Here is a 22572-nt window from a genome sequence, read left to right as displayed (position 1 = left end):
ATTTGTAATCTCCTATTGTTATTATTCAGAGGCCTAAAAATATATTGGATTCTGCTTCAAGAAGAAGATTGAATATATGTTAGTGGAGGAACAGTGTTTTAGGTAGTTTAGGCAGGAAAGCATCTCTTGTATAAAAATACCTAAATAAGTGTAGAGTCTTCCTTTGGCATGCCTTTGAGACAAATAAATTTGTTTTCTGTACAATTGAGTGCTGTTGTTTCTGGGGTTTTTTTGTTGGTTTTGTTTGTTTGTTTGTTTTCAATTCTAATAGAAGCTCAGCAATAAGCCTTGAGCACAGAATAAATTCTTTATCCTGTGTGATTTGCGTGTATTTGTCTTTTAAATCTATTTAACAAAGTAGTTCAACAAATTTGGGATTAGCAATGTGCTTGTTAGCTTTGCTGGAGGAGGCCGGGACAGAAAAATGGGGAAATTCACGTTTTTTGCATTAGGTATGATGAGCTGACACAAAGATTAGCTGTATTATGCGTTTCTTTTCAAACAGTTCCTGACCTCATGGGTGCAAGGAAGTTGTGATCCAGCTGTAGCAGTATAAATTTGGCAAAGAAAATAAACACAGTTTTTGTGCTGATTTGTATATTGGCAGAAAGATATTCTCAGCTCATAGACTTTCCTTTTACCTCTCACAAATTTAAAAATAGTGTTGATTTACTGCCAAGTGTCTGTTGTGACACATGCCCTTGTATTTTAGTACTCTTTACTGTTTATTGTGCCTTTATTTTTTAATCTGGATCCACTCTGACACTTATGATATGGAGGTCTCTTAACACCAGTAAATCAGTTATTGCTCACAAGAGGTTTTGATAAATTTAAAATTTGTATTTCATAATGTCAGTAACATGAAGTCTGGACTGTAAAATCCTACTTTTAATCTAGGCTTATTTGGTTAGGCTGTGTTAAATCCACTCCTAAAAATACTCAAGCTTTTTTTATTATTATTATTTTCATTTGAGATCAAATCTCTTTGAACTGTGTAGACATGCACCTGTGCTCATTTTAATCCCTGTGTAGTTTTCATCAATTATCACAGCAGGCAAGAAGAAAATAAAATTGTAAATTGCTTTTGAAAAGTAAATACGTTCAACTTGGGGTTCAGGTTTCTGTTTTAATCAAACATCATCTGTATTCATGTTCTTAGACAAAGCTGGGTAAGGGAGGGGCATGAAAAGCTTTTTTCTGTTTTCATTGTGAAATATCTGTTTTGAAGTGCTCTGCTGTATGTTGAGTATAATATGTTTGTGTTTGTAGAGGAAGGCTGTGTTGTGTGTGTATATGCTGGTTTTTTTAAAGCTGGAGAAAATCTAGGTCAAGAGATTTTATTCTTATTAATAACTTAAAGCTTTATTCGACAAAAATTATCCTCCATGACTAGAAAGCTTCCTCACTGGGGAAGCGCTGGTGAGGAAAGAGCCTGCTGCTCTGAAATATGGATGGGAACAGTTCCCTTTCCATCAGGGTGTTAACATGTTCACCTTAAAACAGAGTCATTGAGGTTTGAAAAGACCTCTAAAATTATTGAGTCCAACTATTAACCTAACACTGCCAGGTCTAGCACTAAAACATGTCCCTGACTTCATCACTTCCCTGGGCAGCCTGTTCCAATGCTTGACAGCTCTTTCGATGAAGAAATTTTTCTAATATATAATCTAAACCTTCCTTCACATAACTCACTTGTTACTTGGTTAGAAGAGACTCTGGACACACTCCAGCACCCCAATGTCTTTCTTCCCCCGTGTATTTTTGATCACCATCATAAAAACTCACAGGAGCACGTTCTTTGTGTGTTTCTCAGTGCGAGGCCCTGCTTGGGGCTGGGGATCCTGGGCATTCCCCCTGACCATGTGTGCCTGCTATTCAGTCCCATGCCATGGCCCCAGCCTTGCTGCCTCTGCCTTCTGACCCGTGTGTGACCATGTTCCACCCAGAAGAAGTCTTGTGGTGTCAATATAACAACATTTGGCCACGAGATTCAATTTTTTGTTTTCCTGAAAACATCCCTGTCAGCAAAATAAATAAATATGGAAGCTTGACAATTCTTGTTTTAATTCATTGGGAGATACTAAAATGTGAAATCCCTCACTTGGCCTTGTGTAGCTTTCCTGCTTCTCCTCCTCAGCAGCCACTGCCCTGCGTGTTTAGCTACACAGCACCAGTGCCTTGGCCTGGTGTTAAATATCTATACTGGAAACACTGGGACGAGTGCTATTAAATAAGGAAACTGGAATTGTAGGGAAATTCTTGGCTCTTCCAGCTACAGTAATCTACTGTATTAGAGATTTAAACAAACTTAGGGAAAATAGTTGTATGAAGCTTTTAATTTTAGCTTAAGCTTCTGTGTCACTGTAGAACTGAAAGCAAAGGTAGTTAAATTAGGATAATTAATCATGGAACAACTTACACAGAGGGATATAATGAATTTTCCATCAATTTGCAAGTTCTGTAAATCAAGTAAGAGTCTTCTCTTAGAAAATGCTGTTTGTAATCCATGGATGTTGTACTTGACAAAAAAAAATTAGGTTAAATTAGATGCCATCCGCGTTAGCATCTTGAAGTTGTTTCTGGAGTAGTTCCTTCAAATGTGAGGGTTTAGAACTTTAGTTTGTATTTCTATGTCTAACAATGTATCAAGGAGCACAACCTTGAGGCAGAAAAGGTCATTTTAATTAAAAAGTTTGTGTTCAGGACTCCTGTATCAACACTTTCCTTTTCTCCTATTCCTGCCCAATATCTTGTGGATGTGGCAGTTTGGAAACCCTGTCTGTCTGCTGCTACAGGTCCTGTCAAATTAAACCTACCTGCCCAGGAAAATTTGGGTTCGAGCTGACAAAAATCAACATATATATTTATCACTTTTAGGAAAAGTCTTCCAATGTGTGGAGTTGCAGGTCGTAACTTCCCAAAGGGAGATGTGCAGAAGCTTTAGACATTGTAGTCAGCCCATGTGACTAATATAATTGCATCTTCTTAGTGAATAACTTTTGTAGATGTGAAGCAGACTTTGAAGCAAATCAGTTGACACCTACACAGGACTAAATTATAACATCCTTATTAAATTGCTATGCTGTCTAAGTGCTGAAGTATTGTCAATACAGAGAAAGTCTGTTCCCAACAATTCTTTGAATGTTGAAAATCACTTGAAATTTGCTGGATTAAAAAGTTAACTTGCATAGTTAGGTTATTTGCCTGTGAAATGAGGAAAGATAATCAAGATCATTAAAAGCATAAAACATGAGAGAATAATGTCAAATGTACTTTAGGAATACCTATTGAATTTTGTTCACATCCCACATATTTTATCTTAATTTTTTTAGTTAGTGACCAAATGGTGACTTTTGGTATACTACTTTTTCTTTAAAGTGTAATAAAATTATTCTTTTCTGGTTTGTGTTAAGCAAATTGAAACATATTCTGCTTGAATTGCATTATATGAAACACTTTCTCAGCAGGGACTGAGAAAACATGCTTCTGAAAATTTATCCCCTTTTTTATTATCATAGAGAGGTGGTAGATGCCACATCCCTGGAAATGTTAAAGGTTAGGTTGAACAGAGCTCTGAGCAACCTGATCTAGTTAAAGATGTCCCTGCTCACTGCAGGGGGCTTGGACTAGATGACCTTCAAAGGTCCCTTCCAATGCAAACTATTCTATGATCCTGTGAGGATAACTGGAAATTTAAATGCATTGTTTGTACAGTATGCAAATGTAGCAGTAGACATTATAGCATTACAATAAAAATTAAGATAGATACCTCTTTCGATGTTGGACTTAATTCAAAAGTTTGTTCCTTCTGTCCGTAGTGCTTTTATTACTAATTTTTGTATGTTACACAGGCATCTCCTTAGATGCCTCATATATTAAGCTTCAGACTGTTCAAATTCAATGTTTGGGGTTTATTACTTGTTTGGGTGCCTATCTTTGTAGAGAACTTGCACAAAATTTTCTGCGGGAACATCATGTTGTCAACTTTTGCAAGGAGGAATGCCATATAATATTTTATTAATCTGATGGAATCATCAAAATGCACATCTTTAGGAATATGTGATTGCCTCCAGTGAAAAATACATATTTTGATATAGAAAAATGTTGCTTGTGTTTTTGAAGATTTTTTTTTTGTCACCAAAATGACCAGTATAATTTTCCTAGCTGTGGATTCTTTTAAAATTCTGAAGGTTAAGCAGTGTGTTAGAGGTCCATCTCCATTATTTAAAAAGAATTGCTAGGTGGTTTCAGAATCAGTGACAGGATAGGATGATCTCTCTCAGTTACCCTTTGGCTTCAGGGTAGAAGAGAGTCCTCGCTTTATGGACTGGTGATGTGTGACTGACTAGTTGAAAGTTCCTGTACATCTTTTCATTTATGACTGGTGCTTTGAAATAACTATCTGCTTTGTGAATTCTGTTCCTGCTTTGAAAGCTTTTTTAGAAATACTGTCTGTTCTTTCCTTCTTCCCTGGCCTCAGTGCTGTTAAGTGAGGATAAGAGTTATCAAAGGAAGACTATGAACGTGGCAACCCATGGAAATGCCCTATCTCCTGTCTGTGGCTTTTTGCCCTGCATCTAGTGACATGATGTGCCTGCTTGATATTTTTATTTATAAGGTGTAAGAAAAGTTTCAAAATGTTACATTATGTTATGCTAAGTTATGTTTATGTTAGAACAGAGTGAGAATGTAGGTTACTCCTGAGGTTTGACATTTGAAAGTCAAGTGGCCCAAATCAAGGTCAAACCCATGGAAGTATTCTGCAACTGGTGCCCCTTTCAGGCCTTACCACAGTGGCCCAATACAAGGTTGATAAATGTTTATAAAAGGAGCAATAAGTGGCAATGTCCTCAGAAGAGAAGTGTAAAGCCTTTTGATTCAAACTGTTGATTTATACTGCTCTTAGCAGTAGTGGTTGGTTTGGCTGCTTGCCTCTTGCCTGTTTGCCAGCTTCCTGCTACTTGGAGGTGAACAGGGTCCTGGATTTGCTACTTCTGGGGTATGGAAGTGCTGTACCATTGCACTGAAATTCTGTCTATAATTTTCATTAAAATCTTTTAACCAGTGAACATTTTTTTATAATTAGCTGTAAACAAAGAAAAGTAAGCAATCATTGCATCTTATGTATTTTTTACTTCTGTACAGAATTGCCTCAAATGGCCTGTTTCTAAGCTGGAATTGCATCAATATACAAAGCTGTTTCCTTCTTTGCTTCTCAAAATTGTGGTGTGCAGCATGAAAAAGTTATTATTAAATGCCTCTGATGAAGGCAGACTTTTGCAGAGCTGGCATATTATGCTTAATTCCTACTTTTATAACCATCTGCTGTTGTCCGAAGCACTGAGCCCATGGCCTGGAGGTGGGCTCCACTTCTTGTAGTCCAGGGAGGAAGGCTTTTGGTAAGACATCCCATTTCCATGCTTCGCTGGGCATGATGCAAGGACTCCTTCTGCCACCTCATTAAAGTTAAATCATCGATATCCTATACCCAGCACTCTTTTTCCCTGCAAGTGTGATACTGTTTTATTGTTCCTATCAATGATGATAGTGAAATATTGAAACAGGTCACAAAGGGGAAGCTTTAAACTCCTTGTAATTTCTTGCAGTCCAATGTTAGGCATATTTAATAAACAGCAGTCATGCTTTAATGTAGTTTATAGGAAAAGATTTTAGTGTGTTGACTTAAGCCTTCCCAAGTCCCCATCTTGGTCGGTAGTGTGAGGTCTTGGGAAGCTCCCCTGCTTTAGGTCTGATGCAGACAAAACCTGGATGTGAGAGCCAGGTCCCCAGGCTCGGCTGGTGACAGGGATTCGACTGACTGCTGAAGCAGGCAGCACATCTGTGCCTGGCTGACATCTATACGCCCTTGTACTTGCCTTTTTTTTCAGTGTTGATATGTTTTTATAAATACTTTAGTACTCACTGTCTTCTGCTTTGCAAAGTAAGTTTTAGAAATAATCTCTCATTTATATCCTCTTTGTATGTTTGACCCCCTGGCCTGACCCCAAGTCAAAGGTTTGTATATCTTCTTATTCCCAGCAAAGTGGACTGTGGGGTTTTGTTTTGAAGCCAAACTGTAGACTTAGTATTTCCTGTCATGGATAATGTATCCGTTTCATGTCTCTTATTACTAACGTTTCATTTGTTGACTGATTTAAAGTCAAAACTGGGTTCACCTGTTTGTATATTTTCTCCTCCAGTTGTAAAACATCTGAAGGCAAACAATTACAGTTGAATAATCAGGAACCAAGTTAGTCTTCCTGGTTACACTGGGTTGTGAAGAGAGAAATGACAGTCTGGGTATGAAGCAGGGTAAGCAAGTGGTTGTCCTCAAATGAATAGAGATTAAAATGAATTCTTGCTACTTTGGGATTGTAATAACTTGCTGATGAACAGTCTTTACCTGGAAACTTGCATGTAGAAGTGTAGGCTGGAGAGTCTTTCAGGCCAGAGGAAAATTTGCTTTTATAGGCTGTAATGTCCATCTGTTTTTTTGGTCATGCATAATGAATCAATAAGTCAATGACTATTTGCCTCAGCTGATTCGTCCTGCTACTTGTCTCTTATTTCTTCTGAAGGATCTGGTTTTTTGTTTGGGTTTTGTTTTTGTGGGGGGTTTTTTTGGCTTTTGTTTGTTTGTTTTGTTGTTTGATTTTTTTTTGTTGTTGGTGGTGGGTTTTTTTTGTTTGGTTTGGGTTGGGTTTTTTTTTGTTTGGGGTGTGTGTGGTTGGTTTTTTTTTTTTTGGTGGGATTTTTTTTGGGTGGGTTGGGCGTTTTTGTCCTCTGCATTTGCAAATGTCTCATTATTAATAATTTGTGCTTGTTCTAGTTCTCAGGCTTATATTGTAAATTTGGTTCTTGTTAAGTTGGCCAGTGAGCAAACAAAAGTGACCTAAAACTTCTCCAAAATGTGTGCATGGCTTGGTATTCAATAACTTTCCTACTTCTCGATTTCCTGTAGGTCTGATGAAAGTGCCATACTGCCTCTAGTCGTTCAGGTACTTTGGAGAACCTCTCTGCAGTTCCCTGGCATCATTCTGTGGCAAAATTATTTGGGCATGTTTTACTTCAGCATCTAACTGTGTCCTGAAAACCTGAGAGCTGTTTTGATCTGATCATTTAATCAGATTGGATGTCACTTTTATTGTTTCTGATGTGGGTCATTGCCCTTTGGTCATATGAAGGGCGAAGTAACACATCTCACGTGGGGGTTCACTCTCAGGATGGAAGGGTTAGGACTCTCGTGTCTCTTGCACAGCTTGTCGTATGCAGATCTGCCAAGATGACAGAAAGATTAGAGGCTACAGCAAAGTTGTTTTATAATTTGCGTAAAAATCTACTTCTCTTATTGTGGCTTGATTCGCTACAAAAACAGTCATGAGTCCAAGTCTGTTGAAGGCATTAAGGTACATTTGTGTAACTTTGATGTTGCAAAGAAAGGGTTTTGGAAGCGTCTGTGCGTTCCAGAGTACCATTCTTAAAATGATAATGGTGTCACTATTAAAAGCCAGAGAGACCTTGTCAGGTCTAAAATCTGTCTCATGCATAGTTTTGCTTGTATTTCCATGCTTTTCTTATGCTTAGTAGAGTTCAAATCTACCCAGCAGATCAGTATGGCTGATTTCTGGGAAGTTTGTTGTGAGAATGCAGGCAGGGTAGTGTAATATAAATGATTCCCTCTTCAACTGCATATAAGTAATTGCTCTCATGTATATTTGCATCGATGTCTTAAGATTTCTCCCAAATAGCAGTCAAAGATGGTTATAGCATATGGTTGCTCCTATTGTCTGACCAATTACTTAGCTTGCATCTTATGAACAACAAAGTGATTATCTTTTGTGGGGACTATGAAAAATTAATAAAGCTAAATTGCAAACTCAAAAGGAGGACAGTTCAGAATTTGGTTTACTTCTGGGGTTATACCCTGGCTGACATTCAGAAGCCTTTATATTTGGGAATAACTCTTTGAGATAGCATATGCTGACATCTTCCCTGGATCATCAATAGCAACTCAGAGAGTACACTGGGGTTTTTTTAAATTTGAAAATTAACTGCTTTAATGACTTTTTTTAACTGATAGAGAAGTCACCAAAAACTCATACAAAGGGTCTCTTATTTTGCTTTAGTTTCAACTTCCATTCCCTGTTTTATGGTTCTCTGCAATGTTTGTAGCAATAAGGTGGTATGGTATTTTTCTATTCTCTTTCACGGGGAAAACTTAAGAAACTTGATTGTTCTGATTAAATTTCTGAGTCTTATTTACTTAAAATGAATCATGGTAACAGGCCCCTTCTTAAATCCATCTTCTCCTGTCACTTTGTGCTGGTTTTGGCTGGGATGGAGTTAATTTTCTTTATAGTAGCTGGTATGGAGACATGTTTTGGATTTGTGCAGAAACCAGTGTTGATAATACAGTCAGTGCTTGCATGGTGTCAGGGCCTTTTCTGCTTCTCACACCACCCCACACTGGAATAATTTTACTTTTTGTCATATACCTTGTTTTCCTTACCATTTGTGGTCTGTCTTTGAACTCTTAAGTTGGCTGTTGTCACTGAACCCAGGAATGCTCACAAGCGTACAGTCTTTCTTCTTTCAAGTCCCTTGGCAAGAGATGTATATTCACAGAGACTGAAGAGGGTAGGAGATTGTACATTAGTATATAAACTCAGTTCATAAATTCCCAGTTTCAGTTTTTAGTTGGTACCCCTTGAACTGTGTGCTTTCAGCTGGGGAGTGCTTTCAATCATCTGCTGCTTTTCAGTGGAGTTTCTTCAGGGAATAGTTTTCCGTAACAGTTGTGTTTATCCTCTTTGATAACCACCTGTCTTAGCAGACCTAATTCTGATTGCTTTTTTGTTGTCATTAATTTGTTTGGCATTCCTCGGGTGCACAAAGAAAGTGACAGGATGGAAACCCATCAGACAGAACAAAAGCTACTGCTTTGTTCAAGTACTTTAATTTTCCTGCCCTTCATTTTCCTCTAAGACCGTTTCTTTGTCAAGAGAACAACCATCTCTTTTTACTCATCTTTGGAGTCCTGTTTTACCGGGTTGCCCACTCTAATTTTTCTGTTGTGATGTCTATACATATTTTAATTTATTTTTTAACTCTAGAAGACAAAACCTCTCCTGCAGAATCAGGTACCATGCTGACCAGAAAACCTGGGTTTTTTTGTGTTCCTTTTTTTTCCTTTTATATTATTATAACTGATACAAACTTTTAATGAAACCCTTGGCCTTGAAGACTAGAAAAGAAAGTATTTGACAATGTGGGGAGAAAACTAATGAAGATAAACTGCTTTTTGTCTCTTCTTGTAGCTATGATTCTCAGACGTGTGTACTTACACACCAGCAAACAAAAATATTAGTGTGTTGGACTTGGTAATCTACTTCTAATTGAAGCTTTGTGTCAATATAATTAACATTTAGCAGATTAGTGCACTCTATGCTTCTGTAAATGTACAGTAACTCTCCCTTATAATATATAGTGGATGGATAGTTGTGCCGATCCAGAGTCTCCTAGTGAAATACTCACAGCTGCAATAATAGTGGTAGTGAAACCATGAGACCTTTAACAATGTTACTACCTTTCAGTTGTCCAGTTGATGTAACTCTTGCTTGAGAAAATTAGCAATATTTTCATCGAGCTTTGTGGTGAATAAGGCTCCTCTTAGTTCCTTATAGGTGTTTTACTTTGCAATGAAATTTATTACTATTGATCTGTGTTGGGGTGAATATTTTTAACGACTGTGTATAAAGTCAGAAAAAGCGAATGTTGTTCCATCTCAGAAGTAAAACCTCCAATACTGAAGATACTTATGCTTTTATTAGCCAGCAAAAGTAATATAGAGTAATAATTAATGTAATGCTGTGCAAATTGCAAACATATTAATGTTAATTGTGGGGACTGCCCAACTTATGATTTTTCTGTTTAATTTGATTCCTTCAGCTTTTCAGTGGCTTAATCCTGACCACGCAAACAGATTACAGTTTAGTTTTATTGTTGTTGTTAATGAAAACAAATCTGTCTATGGGTATAGAAATCGCTGGATTTAGTGGATATGGCCCCTTCCTAACAAAACTCCATGAATTAATGTTTCTGAAAATTGTGGTCTCTAAATTGACACATTTCAATTCATGTTTGATGTGAGCTTTTTTACCTGAAAGTTATGGAGATGTGAGAGTAGTGAGTCTATACCTCCTGCCTGTGAAAATTTAGGTCTTCATTAAACAGGTTGAATAGTTTTGGCACAATATGCATTGGTAAATATTCCCTTGTTTCTAGTTGAAGGCTGAGATCTTCTATACCTGTTCTGCTTTGTTAAATAACTTTATTCTCTCACAGATGTTTGGCTGAAGAGAGCTTTCATATCTCTTTTGACACAGAGAGTATATCTTATTTATTTGAATAGCTAGATTCTTCCACTGTCTTCTAGTTTCAGTTTCCTTACTTCAGTTTTCCTCCAGTGACAGTGATGAAGGTAATGCCTTATCAAAGCATCGAGTTATCAAATGCTTAATTGTCTGCTGCTGTGCATCTATAGCAGCTTATTTCTTTGTAAATAAATCCTGCATTTTTAAAGACTTTAGTTTGGATAATGGAAAACTCACGGTAGAACTCACGGTAGACTTGAGTGAGGTTTTTGAAGGTTTAGATTGATGCCTTTGGGATTATTAGAATAAGGAGCCCATTCATTTGTTCATTCACGAATCCTTCTAAATCAGGTTTGGCTTCTCTTCTGTGAGGGTCTGTGTATTTTTTTAAGTATTAAAACTTTGATTTCATACTGAGCAAGAGAATGAAAGAGAGGAAGAACATAGCAAGTGAGGATGAAAAGTCTTTTCAGAAAAAAAGCCCAAAGACTTGTTGATACTGGACAGCGAAGCAGGAAACTACACGTGTCATAAAAGGCTCCAGCTTGTTGGATAAAGGCTGAAACTCAGGATGTAGTCTATAAATACAAAACAGTTTCATAAAAATATTTTTAAAATGCAGTTCTGAGCACTTTAGAGAAGAGAAGCTGACTGATAACTGTTCAGCTACTTTAATATATATAATTGTACAGATGCATGCACACATATACATTCATAACATACTTTCATCTGTAAACATGAATATAGTCAACTCAGTGATAAGTATTTCCCAAGGGAGACTGGTAACATTACGAGCACTAGATGTAAATTTGGGAGCTACAGACCATATTCTTTGCAGATTCTAAACCAGCAACTTAGTGGAGAAATAAAAAGGAAGGGAGTCCAATTTCAACAAGCAGAAGGGAAAGAATTTGTGAAGCTGAATATTTGCCTACACAAAAAGTTGTGAACTTCTTTTTCCACAGTATTTTGTCGCAAGTTTTTCTTTTTAAGCATTACACCTAACAGCCTTCTGGGAATTTTTGGGATGTCTTCTATCCTGACCAGTTGATAGTTGTTGAAATTTTCACTCAATTTGGAAATAAAAGTGTTTGTACTTGAACTTGCTGAAACTGTTGGCCAAGAAATACGTCTGGAACAGATTTACTAGCTGCAATTAATGACCACATTCACTTTTTTCCCCTCTGACTTGTCAAATATGAACTTTCAGGGATCTCAAACTACAAGTTGCTACATCCTTTTCCTTGCAAAGTTGCTTTCGTTTTTAGACTGTTGTTCAGAATTACTGAGTAAAATACAGTAATTTGGAATATCAGAAAAAATTGTAATAATACAAGAGTGTGTTTCTGATTGGTAGTCTCTTGTTGTACTTTGTTGTATGAAACAAGGCAAGGTTGGAAAAATCTTTTTTTTCTTACCATGTTTTAAGTTTTTTTTTCCTTTACTGAATACCAGAATAACAATACTACAGCAGGCCTGTAATAACGGAGTAGCTGTAATGCTACGTCACTCTGAATATGTTTATGCCTTCATTTTTCTCTTGTTATTATTTCTAATTTACAAGCATTTACATGAAGATACCCGTCTCTCTGAAATCCCTCCATTGTTGCCCATTTCTGTTGTACCAGTTTCAAAGGCAGCCAGTGTCCCAAGGTGAGACTTCATCCACCCACCCAACACAAACAAATCCAGTTGTACTCATGTCAAGACCCAAACTCAGTCAAGTTCCCTAAAGACTGTGAGGGAGGAAGCCCAAAGTAATTGATACCTGACAAAAACTGCTGCCTGTTTGGTGTGTTAACTGTATGAGACACCTGTTTTCTTGAATTCGTGCTTAAACAGTTTTCGCACATATTTTTGAGATTTTTGTTAAAGGAACCCCGTGTTTCATCACATGGTCTGTGACCTGATTGCAGTGCTGTTTCTAGAGTGAATAGCTGATTAGAAAACTAAAATAATTGAACAACTGAAACTGCTCAGAATGGTTTGCTTGAAAGAAGCTGCTGTGCCATCTGCTTGTGCCACTAAGGGTGCTTGATCACATACTGTCAAATAAAAGCAAACCCTAGAAATCTCATGTACCCTACTTTTCTGTATGATTAGAGCTGATCTTACCTCAGGTGGCATTTTGAGAAAAAGAACATAAACAGGGATTTAGGTCATGTCTTGTAACCTACCAAATTCTGTACGGTTGTTTTGCATGTGAAAAGCAGTGGTGAAACATTAATTTCAGGAAGGCATTCTTGTTATCCTTCCCTTCTGATGGAGAAATTTAAGGATTTTTACTTTTAATTCTTCTGAGCATAAGACAGTGTTCTGGAGTGGATATTTAACAAGGACTGTTTTGTCAGCTGGATGGAAGTCATGTGCAGGGAGGTTTGCAGTCTGTGTTTCTTGCCTGTCGTGGCACAGCACTCTGCGACTTCCCTGAGAAGATGTGATGTGTCACATTTGTGCTCTTTGCTCTGAAGCATTCCCAATGCATATCTCTGACAACATGGGGAAAATAATGACATGAGAGAAATTTAGGATTGATACCTATAGGTCACCTGTGAAACTTCAGAGCTTGGAGATTATGCTGTTAGGACTGGCAATATAAATGCTAGAGACCATCTACAGCTGACTGGATGTACAGCTGTCCGGTACTGCTGACTACCTGTTTGCAGGCTTTCAGTCTCCAAATGAAGATGAAGGGTTCTGATTTCTGAAATTTACATTGTCTAAGCCAAAGTTCAGCCTTTCAGGACCCTTGTCCATTTTCAAACTGTGGCTTTGATGATGCACAATGATGAAGCTAAATGCCTTCTCTGTTGCTGTGTCTCCAGGCATTGTTACAGGGAGCCTCTGGGAGTTCCAGGGTGAAGAGATCTTCTTCATCTGGAGACCTCTGCTAAAGGTGAAGACCTCCTAACAGGCCAGACAGCCTTAGCAGGACTCAGAAATCATACATCAAGGTAAAACAATTCATTTTTCAAGCAAATTGAATTGGCTGATACAATTTTCAAAATAAGGATTTTTTTTTTCTTGCTAAATAAACACAGAAATACATCTCTGAGCTTTCTCCTTTTATGTGTATTCCTCCTTGCTACCTGCTACAAATGTTGTAGTAGCAAATGCTGGAGTGGGGTGAGTGGGAGACAACATACTGCATTGTTGATTAGAGCCAGAAGTAACTCCTTATATTATTAGTAAGAAGATATATTTGCAGTTCTTTGTTCACAATGGAACAGGCTGTTTCTAAGCTCTACAGCACGCTCTGTTTTTAGAAACATATCCCACTTTAATTGTCGTATTCAGAGCTCACTTTGGCCACAACAATATGAAAACACACTCTGATATCTTCAGCAATGGGAGAAGGACAAGGTTTGCATATCATGAATTTCTGTTTATCAGCACTGTAGTTATTTCTTAGTGTGGTCATCCAGAACCCATTCTTGCTTGTAAAGGACAAATGCTGATGGAAGAAACTTTTTTGAACCTATAAATGCTACAGTCCCAGGCACTCTGGGAGATTTGACTATGCTATGGCTTTGTTAGCTTGCCAGGATTTTGAATGTAGTGATGATATATGCAGAATCTTCCCTTCATACTGACAAGATTAATTGAACTTTGTGTAGAGAGTTGGCTGAAAAAAGTGAGTAGTAGTGGAAATGTTTTCTATGTATTTCTTCAAGATTAAACGTAGGTACTTCTAAAGGTCTGCCAACTTCTCTATTTTTTGAAAATAGCTGTTGCAAGGTGTTAATTTCACTGTTGGAAAGCTTCTTAAATAAATATTTCTTGATTCATCCAAAAAGAATTGCAGATTTTTGTAGTTAATCCTTTATTGATCTTTCTAATTTAGGCTGGAATTAGAGCTCTGAACTAGAACAAAGTTCATTGTCCTACCATCCGTAGAGTAAATCAAGAGTTTTGCGATCAGCACAATCAGTTTTTCAGCTCATAACCTTCCCTTCTGATCTGCTGTACATGCCTGGGAGTCAGACCACCAAGCACATTTAGGCCCCCTCATCCCTTTGTTACACCATGCCCTTTCTTTCTGCTTCTCAGTTCTTTGATTTCAGTTGCAACTGTGTTTCTCCAGTCTACTGGCAAGGTCGTCTTGAACAACTGAGGATGCTCATTGTTCAACTGAGTATTCAAACCTTCACAGAACAGCAAAACTGATGATGATGATTATACACTGATTTCAAACTGAAGGAAAAAACCCAATCCAGAAATACTTATCTCCATAATGTTTCCTTTTGTTACATCTGCTTTAGGAGTACAAGAGACAATGCAAGTTGAGATAACCATGGACTAAAAAAATATAGTATTTCTTCTGAAAGTTATTTAAACGTTTATTTATTTTAAAAGTCCAGTTTTATGCATTGAGAGAGTAAAGACTTCCTAGAAAGTATCCTTATAATCCCATGGGCTGCATGGATGTATCTTAAGTGGGGTGGTGGTGGTTAGGTTTCATGTACAACAGTGTTAGTGTACTGTCAGTGCACAGCATCCAGGATTAAAATGCAGCCTTGAATGCTGTCACTGCTTCCAGCAAGGCAGTTTGTTCTTTACCTTTCTGTCTCTTGTTTCCCTTTGTTGGAAGGGTTTGTTGCTAACCAGAAACACATTATATGAGACAGCCAAAAGTTCTGGTGAAAATCAAGAACAGTTCATAGCCATGAAGATTTTATATTTGCCCTAGATTCTTTTTTTTTTCATTGATGCAGCTGTAACTGTTGTTGTAAATTATATAAATAATTGATCAAGGAGTTCTTGTTACCTTAAATAATGTTATGCTTATTGCTTCTCATAACTGTGCTGCTCTTTGTTGTACTACAGCATAGCTCATACCCTGCTCTGTGTGTGTGTGTTTTATTCCCTTAAAATTTTCTTCTGCTCCCGACCCTTTGCTCTTCCCCTCTTCCCCCTTCCTGGCAAGAACATGTTGTTTCTGCTTCAGTTTATTCCATGATTTGACTGAAAAGCGAGATCTTTTTTAATCAACAGCAACACATTTAAAAAAACCCTCCACAACCCTGGGAACTGTGCAGTGCGCACATCTGTTTTCACATAAGCATGAATTGCTGGCTTTACAAACACGAAGCATGTAGTCCTTGCCACAGACTTAGCTAAAGTGTTCTGTAACTTGAGCCTCTATTTGAAATAAAAACAAAATTGTATAGCTTCTTTACCATACTAATGGAAAACATTTAATTTACTTCTTCAAGCCAACCAAAAGTATGACGCAATGCTGCTCAAGCAGATTTACAGTGCCTTTTCTTCCCTGGAAATCAATACAGCTTGGAAGTGCTGCTATGGGAGCTGGCTAGTTGACTGCGATCCAGCTGCATTCAAATGTAAACTTCTGTGCCGCAAACCAAAACTGGTGATTTTGATTTATTCAGGCATCACTCTGTCTTTGAGATATTATGGTGTTGGATTTTATTCTTTGTTTTATTGCCATTAATGTTAGGTTGAATTTCAAAATAGGTAGTTCAGTGGGTTTGTGATTTTTTTTTTTTTTAAATCATTCAGTGATTTTCTACATTTCCTGAATTAAAGTACTTAGGTCTGTGGTAGTGATATCAGCAGAAGCAGATCTATGTACATGGCCATGTGTGCCTTTCAGTGGAGTCTTTTTTCCCTTAAACAAAAAAATAACACCACCAAAAAAACAGGCCTCCACTCTGTGAGCATTAAGGGCTAACATAATCGTTTTCCACTTTGTACAGACTAAGCTCTGAGCATCAAATGTTGTTTGATTTTTCTCCCGCTAGAAGAGGCAAAATGGAACAGTGTTCTTTAGCTGAGTCCAAAATAGTTTTTACAACAAAACTATGGAGTTTATTTAATAAGTGAAACCAACAGTGCAGATTTTCATAGTGCACAAACTTTTATACCTTTGTTTCCCTTCTGATTCCTCACTGCCTCCACTAATGGTTTTGACTTTATTTAAACTCTCTGCTGTAAGAGGCTGTTGGTGTTTCTCTCCTTATTTTTTACCTTAATGGGATTTCATCTTTTCTAAAATAACCCTTAGAATGGGATCCCGGATGCTGCCTTGCTCCCTAGATGTATTTCTTTGGGAAGTCTGTCACTGATGGCCTGTGTGCTGATCATGCTTACTTCTACCAGAAGGAAAATCATGACTTGATACTTGCCTGCTAGCTTGCCAGAAGTATATTTCATTTTTTTTTAAAAAAAGAAAAGTTCTACTTCCGTTTCTCACGTAAATTTGATTCTTTTTTTTTTTTTAATCCTCCATTCATTTTTCTCTTTCTTATATGTAACAATCTCACGGTGAAGAAAGAGCCTGAGAAGATAATGTTGACGAATTGAGATCCTTTTTGTAGGGACAGCTTGGGATGTTGTGGGTTAGCGAAGAGGAAGATGGGGATTTGAGTTGTGTGGGAGTCTGGGGTTGGAGGTTTTTTGGAGTTTTTTTTTTCTTGAGATGAATACAGTGAAGATGAGAAACAATGTTGCTGATAGCTGCATTATTTTCTTCGAAAAGGCTACCATATGAGACTTGATAGAGAAGTACATAGAATCCAAATTACAAATATTAATGGTTTGGTTTATTTGGAGGAAAAAAGTGGAAACAGAGATTTGTACCAAATTTCAGTGCAGTTTCAAACATTCTTTAATACAATTTTGTAAATTTTCAAACTACTGAATGGTTTTACTCATGGTATAAATTCTGATTTTTAAAGATGCATAGAGTTGGAGAACATATGGTGACAGTGTGATTATCACGTTTTCTATTAAATATAAGGACAACATATATCCAGTTGCTTCTAACTTAGACATAATAAAGATTTCAGCTATTAGATATTGCCCAACAATCTTCAACAGCTTAAGTTTATTCTCTGAAATGCTTCCTGAAGATGGACAAAATGCCTCATTTAATTGGGGTGGCAAATCTGGATCTTTGGTGTTTGTACAATCATAAATGTCTCCCTGGCTGCTATTTGGGAAATAATGTCTTGTGTTGCAGCATATCAAATTACCAGAGATACTGCCCAACAAGGGCATCTTTCAAAGGAATGGTGTTATAAGGAACAACACATAAATCTTTAGAAGAAGAGACATTCAACCATTTCTACTCAGACTATCTAAGTGAAACAGAAATGCAGTTAAATTCAACAAACAGGCTGACACATTTTGGCAATATGTTTAGCCCATAGGTTTTCTGTTTGACTGTTCCAAAATTCTTGTTAGTGTGAAAGGTCTGTCATTTAGCTTTCCTTTTGCCATTTTCTCTATACTAGCACTGGCAGTCCAGGCTGGCGTATGCCATAAAGACTTTTAAAGCTACACTTTGAATAAAGCTTACATTTACTACAGAATATTTGCTTTGCATGGTTACAGTACAAGCACTGTGTTCCTGTGTAAGCACTGTAATGAAGTTGTTAAGAAGAAACACTTACAGCATTTGCACTAAAGTTCATGGAGCATGAGATAGCTGCGCTGAGGATGCTGGTACTTGGAAGGGATTAAAAAAAGCTTCTCAGAAATAAACAAAAATAACATTCTCAGAGTAGCAAAACAGTATGCAAGTGATGAGAATAAAGGCACTAATTATTATGTAGAGAATAACCTCACTTGAAATGCCACAATGTGATCCACTTTATGATCTGACTTTCCTAAATATGATTTGAAAAGCAGGAAGTACAGGGCATGACCTAAAAATGGTAGTCTGGAACCTTCTTTAGGTATGTTGGGTCTGAAATGTAGTTTTTCCACTTGAGTCAAACCTGAATAAACTGTTTTGGGTGTTCATGTTGTCCTTATGGTTCCAGCTCTGCCAGGCATAGCTATTGCTACTTTATTTTAAGAATTACTTGGAATTTGAGTCCTGCTGGAAACAGAATGTTGTCAGGAAGATGCAGTCTTGCTGTTAAGAAACTTAAATAAGATAAGGCTAATCCTATTGTATGCCACTACTTTCGGAGGTAATGTAGACATTTGCCTTTCCTAGTTATAGCACCATACCATTGGCTACCTACTTTATGGGATTTCTGTCCCTTCTTTTTTTTTTCTCAATTGCTGGCTTAGCTAGACATTAATTTTCAAAATGTTTCACACAGTTGTGGATGGCACTATATTGTGCCAATTTCCAGACTTCCAGCTCTTTTTTTTTCTGAGTCAAAGAAGATGAGAAAAAATTAATGTATGTGTAGTCTCTTTGATTATGGAAAATTTAGGTTTCTTTTATGTCGGATGTTTATTTTTTTAATTTATTTATCAGTAGAGATAGAGTAAGGATTAGGACACTGAATACCTTTGAGCTTTTGCTCAGATGATTTATATATTTCAAAAGCAGAAAATCTTTGCACATAATAAGAATTTTTGAACTGTCATTTTGGATTGGTACTGAGCAAAACTTCATCATCCTGCTTCAGAAAGAGCTGGTATCGGTTGTTAAAAAAAACCCAAACAACCAACCAACAGCAACCAAATTTATTCTCCTACAGGTGTAGGAAGATAATCTACTCCCAATATTTGTTTTTTGCCTTGATCTTTTCTGTTTAGAGATAAAACTGCAAACTGACTTGACAACATGGTTATCTTTTGAGTAGTCTAAACCAGCCCTAGATTTCTTAAAACTTGCAGGATAATAGAAAATTTCTAGAGAGTTAGGGTCTTAAGAGTGTATGTTCTTGAAATAAGTTGATTTTGAAAAGGCGTGCTTTTCAGACTCTCCTAAAAATTAGTAACTTTGTAAATCACTTAATCCTAAGAAGTGGTGCATGTCTGTAAGTAATTAGCAGTTGTCTCTTTTTCTTTCTTCTAAAGAATCTGAGACTGACCAGATAGTTATCCCAAGTTTTGACTCACCGGGAAGATCTACATAAAGAGCAGAAACTTTTTGTTCTTTTATCAGCAGCTGACTGGCTGTGTGGCCTTGGGCATGTCCTCCTCACTTTCTTGCACCCGTTTACCATTGTACCCACTGTTGTTGCCACCACCATAAATTCTTTGTAAGCCTTGTAATCAAAATGCAATTGAAGCTGTTTATTTTTCTGAGTGTACTCAACTTCATTTGCTATGCAGTTCCTCATGACAGTGTAAAGTGCAGTGGAATTATGCAGTTTAGTCCATAAAGAATTTAAACAAGATAAAACCACCTTGTGCAACATGTATTACAGTAAAGTGGATCTGAAGAAAACACACACAGTTTTATTTTAGGGCTACCAGTCTGTACAAAGACTGCAAGTGGGGGATAAAACTATTTGCTTAAAATTGGGAAAACTGTGACTATAAGAGTTAAAATAAGAGGGGAAGAAAATATCTGTCTTAGAAGGAATACGTGGCAGTCTTAATTTGCCTGAGTCTTTAGCAGAGATTTTCCACTTCTGTTTTCTGCCAAGTAAATTGAATTTATGGAGAAAAGCTAAACTCCAAGTGTTGGACTGTTAGTATCTTTTAACAAGGTTAATATGGTGAAGCAAAATATTGATAATAATGAGTTGATGTTTAACAGTGGACCAGCTGAGAGATCCTTGTGTTCCTACATATTGTGAAGATTGAGTGCCCCGTAAGCTTATTGTTTTGTGTTTGGTACTTACTTTTGCATGCATGCCAGGGCATGCTCTGGGAAGAAACATAAATGTTTTTTTTTCCTTTTTTCTTTCACAAATACATTTATTTCCTGTCTAGAGCTGGAAAAGAGGAGCACAAGAGGGGTTTTGTTAAATACAGCAAAATCTAATTACAGCTTGATTTAAAGCCACATTTACACAATGGCTGAGGGGTGAGTTCACTTCCAGAAAAACAAACTTGTTGGCTTCCTACTGTGCATCGGGGAATCTGAAGATGCATGTCCTGGAGAGCAACTACCTCCCTCTGCTGGCACCAACTTTTCTTACGCTGTGCTGCAGCTCTGCTGCATGATATAAAAACACGACTGTACTCCTATGCAAAGAATAGTGATGCATGAATTTGTTAGTGTATACTTATCTTACTGATTATGCTGCAGGTAGTACATGCCACATCATGTGTTACATGTGATAGGCTTGATGTCTGTTTTCTACGAGCTGTAGAAATCTCGTTCCTCTAAATGAAGAGCTGTTTCCTTCAATTTGTAGTTTGAACAGTTATGTCCCTGGTGATTCGAAGAAAAAATATTGGTGAATAAACTACATTTTCTTGACAATATGGTTTTCACTCAGTGCGCATCTCTGAAAGGTGCAAGGTCTCATTTTGATTGCCTGCTGAAGTAATTGAAAACGTTTACTTTCTTCAACTGGTTTAAATGTCCTGCTGTTCTTTTAGCTCAGTTTCTTAGAGGAAAAGGTTGTGCACCTCCAGTTTACTGAAAGTTCATAATTTATGGTATGTTTTTCTCTTATGGTGATACCTTTTGCTTGAGAACCCCCTCACAGGTGGTTTCATAACAGCAGCTCATAATTGAGATGACGGTCTTTATTCTTTTCTTGTTTCCAGCTGATGATTGCCATTTTTAGCAGTTTTGTATTATTGGACTTGCACTTTATTCTGCTACTACTCCTTCCACTTCTGCTACTCTAGTTGATAATAATTAGAGTAGCAGAGTTTAGAAATTAAATATATGCACTGCCACTATCTAGAAAAATCAGGCTCTCAGTGGAGGTAGAAGATGGCTGATGGTGAGACTGAAGTTGCTGTGCTGCTCAGCAGCACTACTGAACCATCTTTGGAAGCTGCTTCATGAAGAGATTTGTGTTAAAGAGAGGCTGGGGCACATGGGTTGGTGTACACAGGAAGTCTTGGGGAAGAAGGAACAGGCATAGGGCAGGAGGGGAGGGAGCAGATCACCATAAGGTTGAGTAGGACCACAAAAACAAAGGAGGGACAACAAAGCTTGCCCAGGAGAAAGCATTGCAGACACACTGGTGGAGAGGCAAAAGTAGAGAAAGAGGGCCTGGCGTGGACAGCATGTGGATGTGAAGTGGTTGAGGGAGATAGGACTCTCTGAGCTGTGTCTTTGAAGTGTGGTTCGTGTTGCAGAAAGGCCAGAAAAGAAGAGGGAATTGGGTCTGCAGAATGCTTTTACAAGAAGTGAGACGAGAGATTCTGACAGGGTATTTCTGACAGAGCGCCCAAATTGGTGATCCCCCCTGACTGTGGGTGGGTCAGCAAGTGAAGAAAGCTGCAAGAGGCAGAGAAGAGGGACAAGATCTTGTAAGATGAATCATTTTTTCACTGTTAGAGCGATCTCCTTCCTTTTTTTGTTTGGTGCCTCCTCATTTCACACTTCTCAGAGAATTTCAAACCCAGCCATGTTACTGTGATATTGGTGAACTGTATCTGAAACTGATGACGGGGGAAAAAAAGGACCCCAAAGCTTGCTGTGATCCTCAGAGAAGTCAGTGAATGACAATCACATCTCTGTGTATAGCTATACACAACTGCACTCCAAGGACTATAAGACAGTCTCTTTGCCATGAAGTCATACCTAGGGAACTGTCATTCTTAAGTCTTACACTTCTATTCAGTTTACACAATTTTTTGAAAACATCAATTCACTGTTTCTTGCTGCTTCTTCAGATATTTCTGGGCTTTAGTTAGGTCCTTGCTGGAGTTCCTGCATTTTCTCAGAGAATTAGTCAAGGGAAGGTCATCAGCTGCAGAAAGAGAAATAAATTGTCTTTTCCAGCACTGTTTTGCCTGCATTGTATGTGACCTTCAAGCCTTAAGGTGCCCCAAACTCCGAGGAGTGTGGTCTTAGCCTTTTCCATCATGTAATGTTGAAGTTCTGACTAGTAAAAGGCAGATGAGCATTCACAGAGATAAAAAAGCAGTCAGGTCCCACCTTTCAGTAGTCCTCTCCAAGCCAGTATGGTGAAGAAGAATCCTTGAGCACATATGTGAGTGTCCAGGGATCAGAATTAATGTTCTGTGTGGCTGTTCACTGAAGGAGAGAGATGCATTCACACTGGAGTACAGTGTCCAGTGAAGTACTCATTGTCACAATTCCTGTGGTCCTTTCTTGGAAATGTCCCTTGTCTCCCAGGTGGCACTGGGCTCTGGCCACACAGATATATAAAGGAGTTTTGTGGCTTTTACATCCTGTCATGTCAACTGGAATTTCTGCCATCAGTTTCTCTAGAGGAGGCAACTTGAGGAGCAGAAGTGTGTGGATTGCCTCAACTTTTTTTTCTGATTATTTTTTATAGTTAAGCGCTTTAAAAAACAAACAAACCAACAACCAACAGTTTGGTAAGCT

At 37.7% G+C, this 22572-nt stretch overlaps 1 protein-coding gene across 1 annotated transcript in view; it reads left to right on the top strand.

Annotated features, from left to right (window-relative positions):
• The window catches only part of FAM110B (family with sequence similarity 110 member B), a 114386-nt gene that overhangs the window by 17579 nt on the left and 74235 nt on the right, over positions 1-22572 (top strand). The window contains exon 2 of the mRNA XM_018080052.2: positions 13199-13327. The gene's annotated coding sequence lies outside the window, so the exon portion shown is untranslated. The remainder of the gene's footprint in view (positions 1-13198; positions 13328-22572) is intronic.

Source organism: Manacus vitellinus, unplaced genomic scaffold (genome assembly GCF_001715985.3).
Source record: "Manacus vitellinus isolate BGI_N305 unplaced genomic scaffold, ASM171598v3 scaffold_1_pilon, whole genome shotgun sequence".
NCBI classification, from domain to species: Eukaryota; Metazoa; Chordata; class Aves; order Passeriformes; family Pipridae; genus Manacus; species Manacus vitellinus.
The sequence above is the reverse complement of the archived record's forward strand: the minus strand, read 5'-3'. Positions and strand labels throughout refer to the sequence as shown.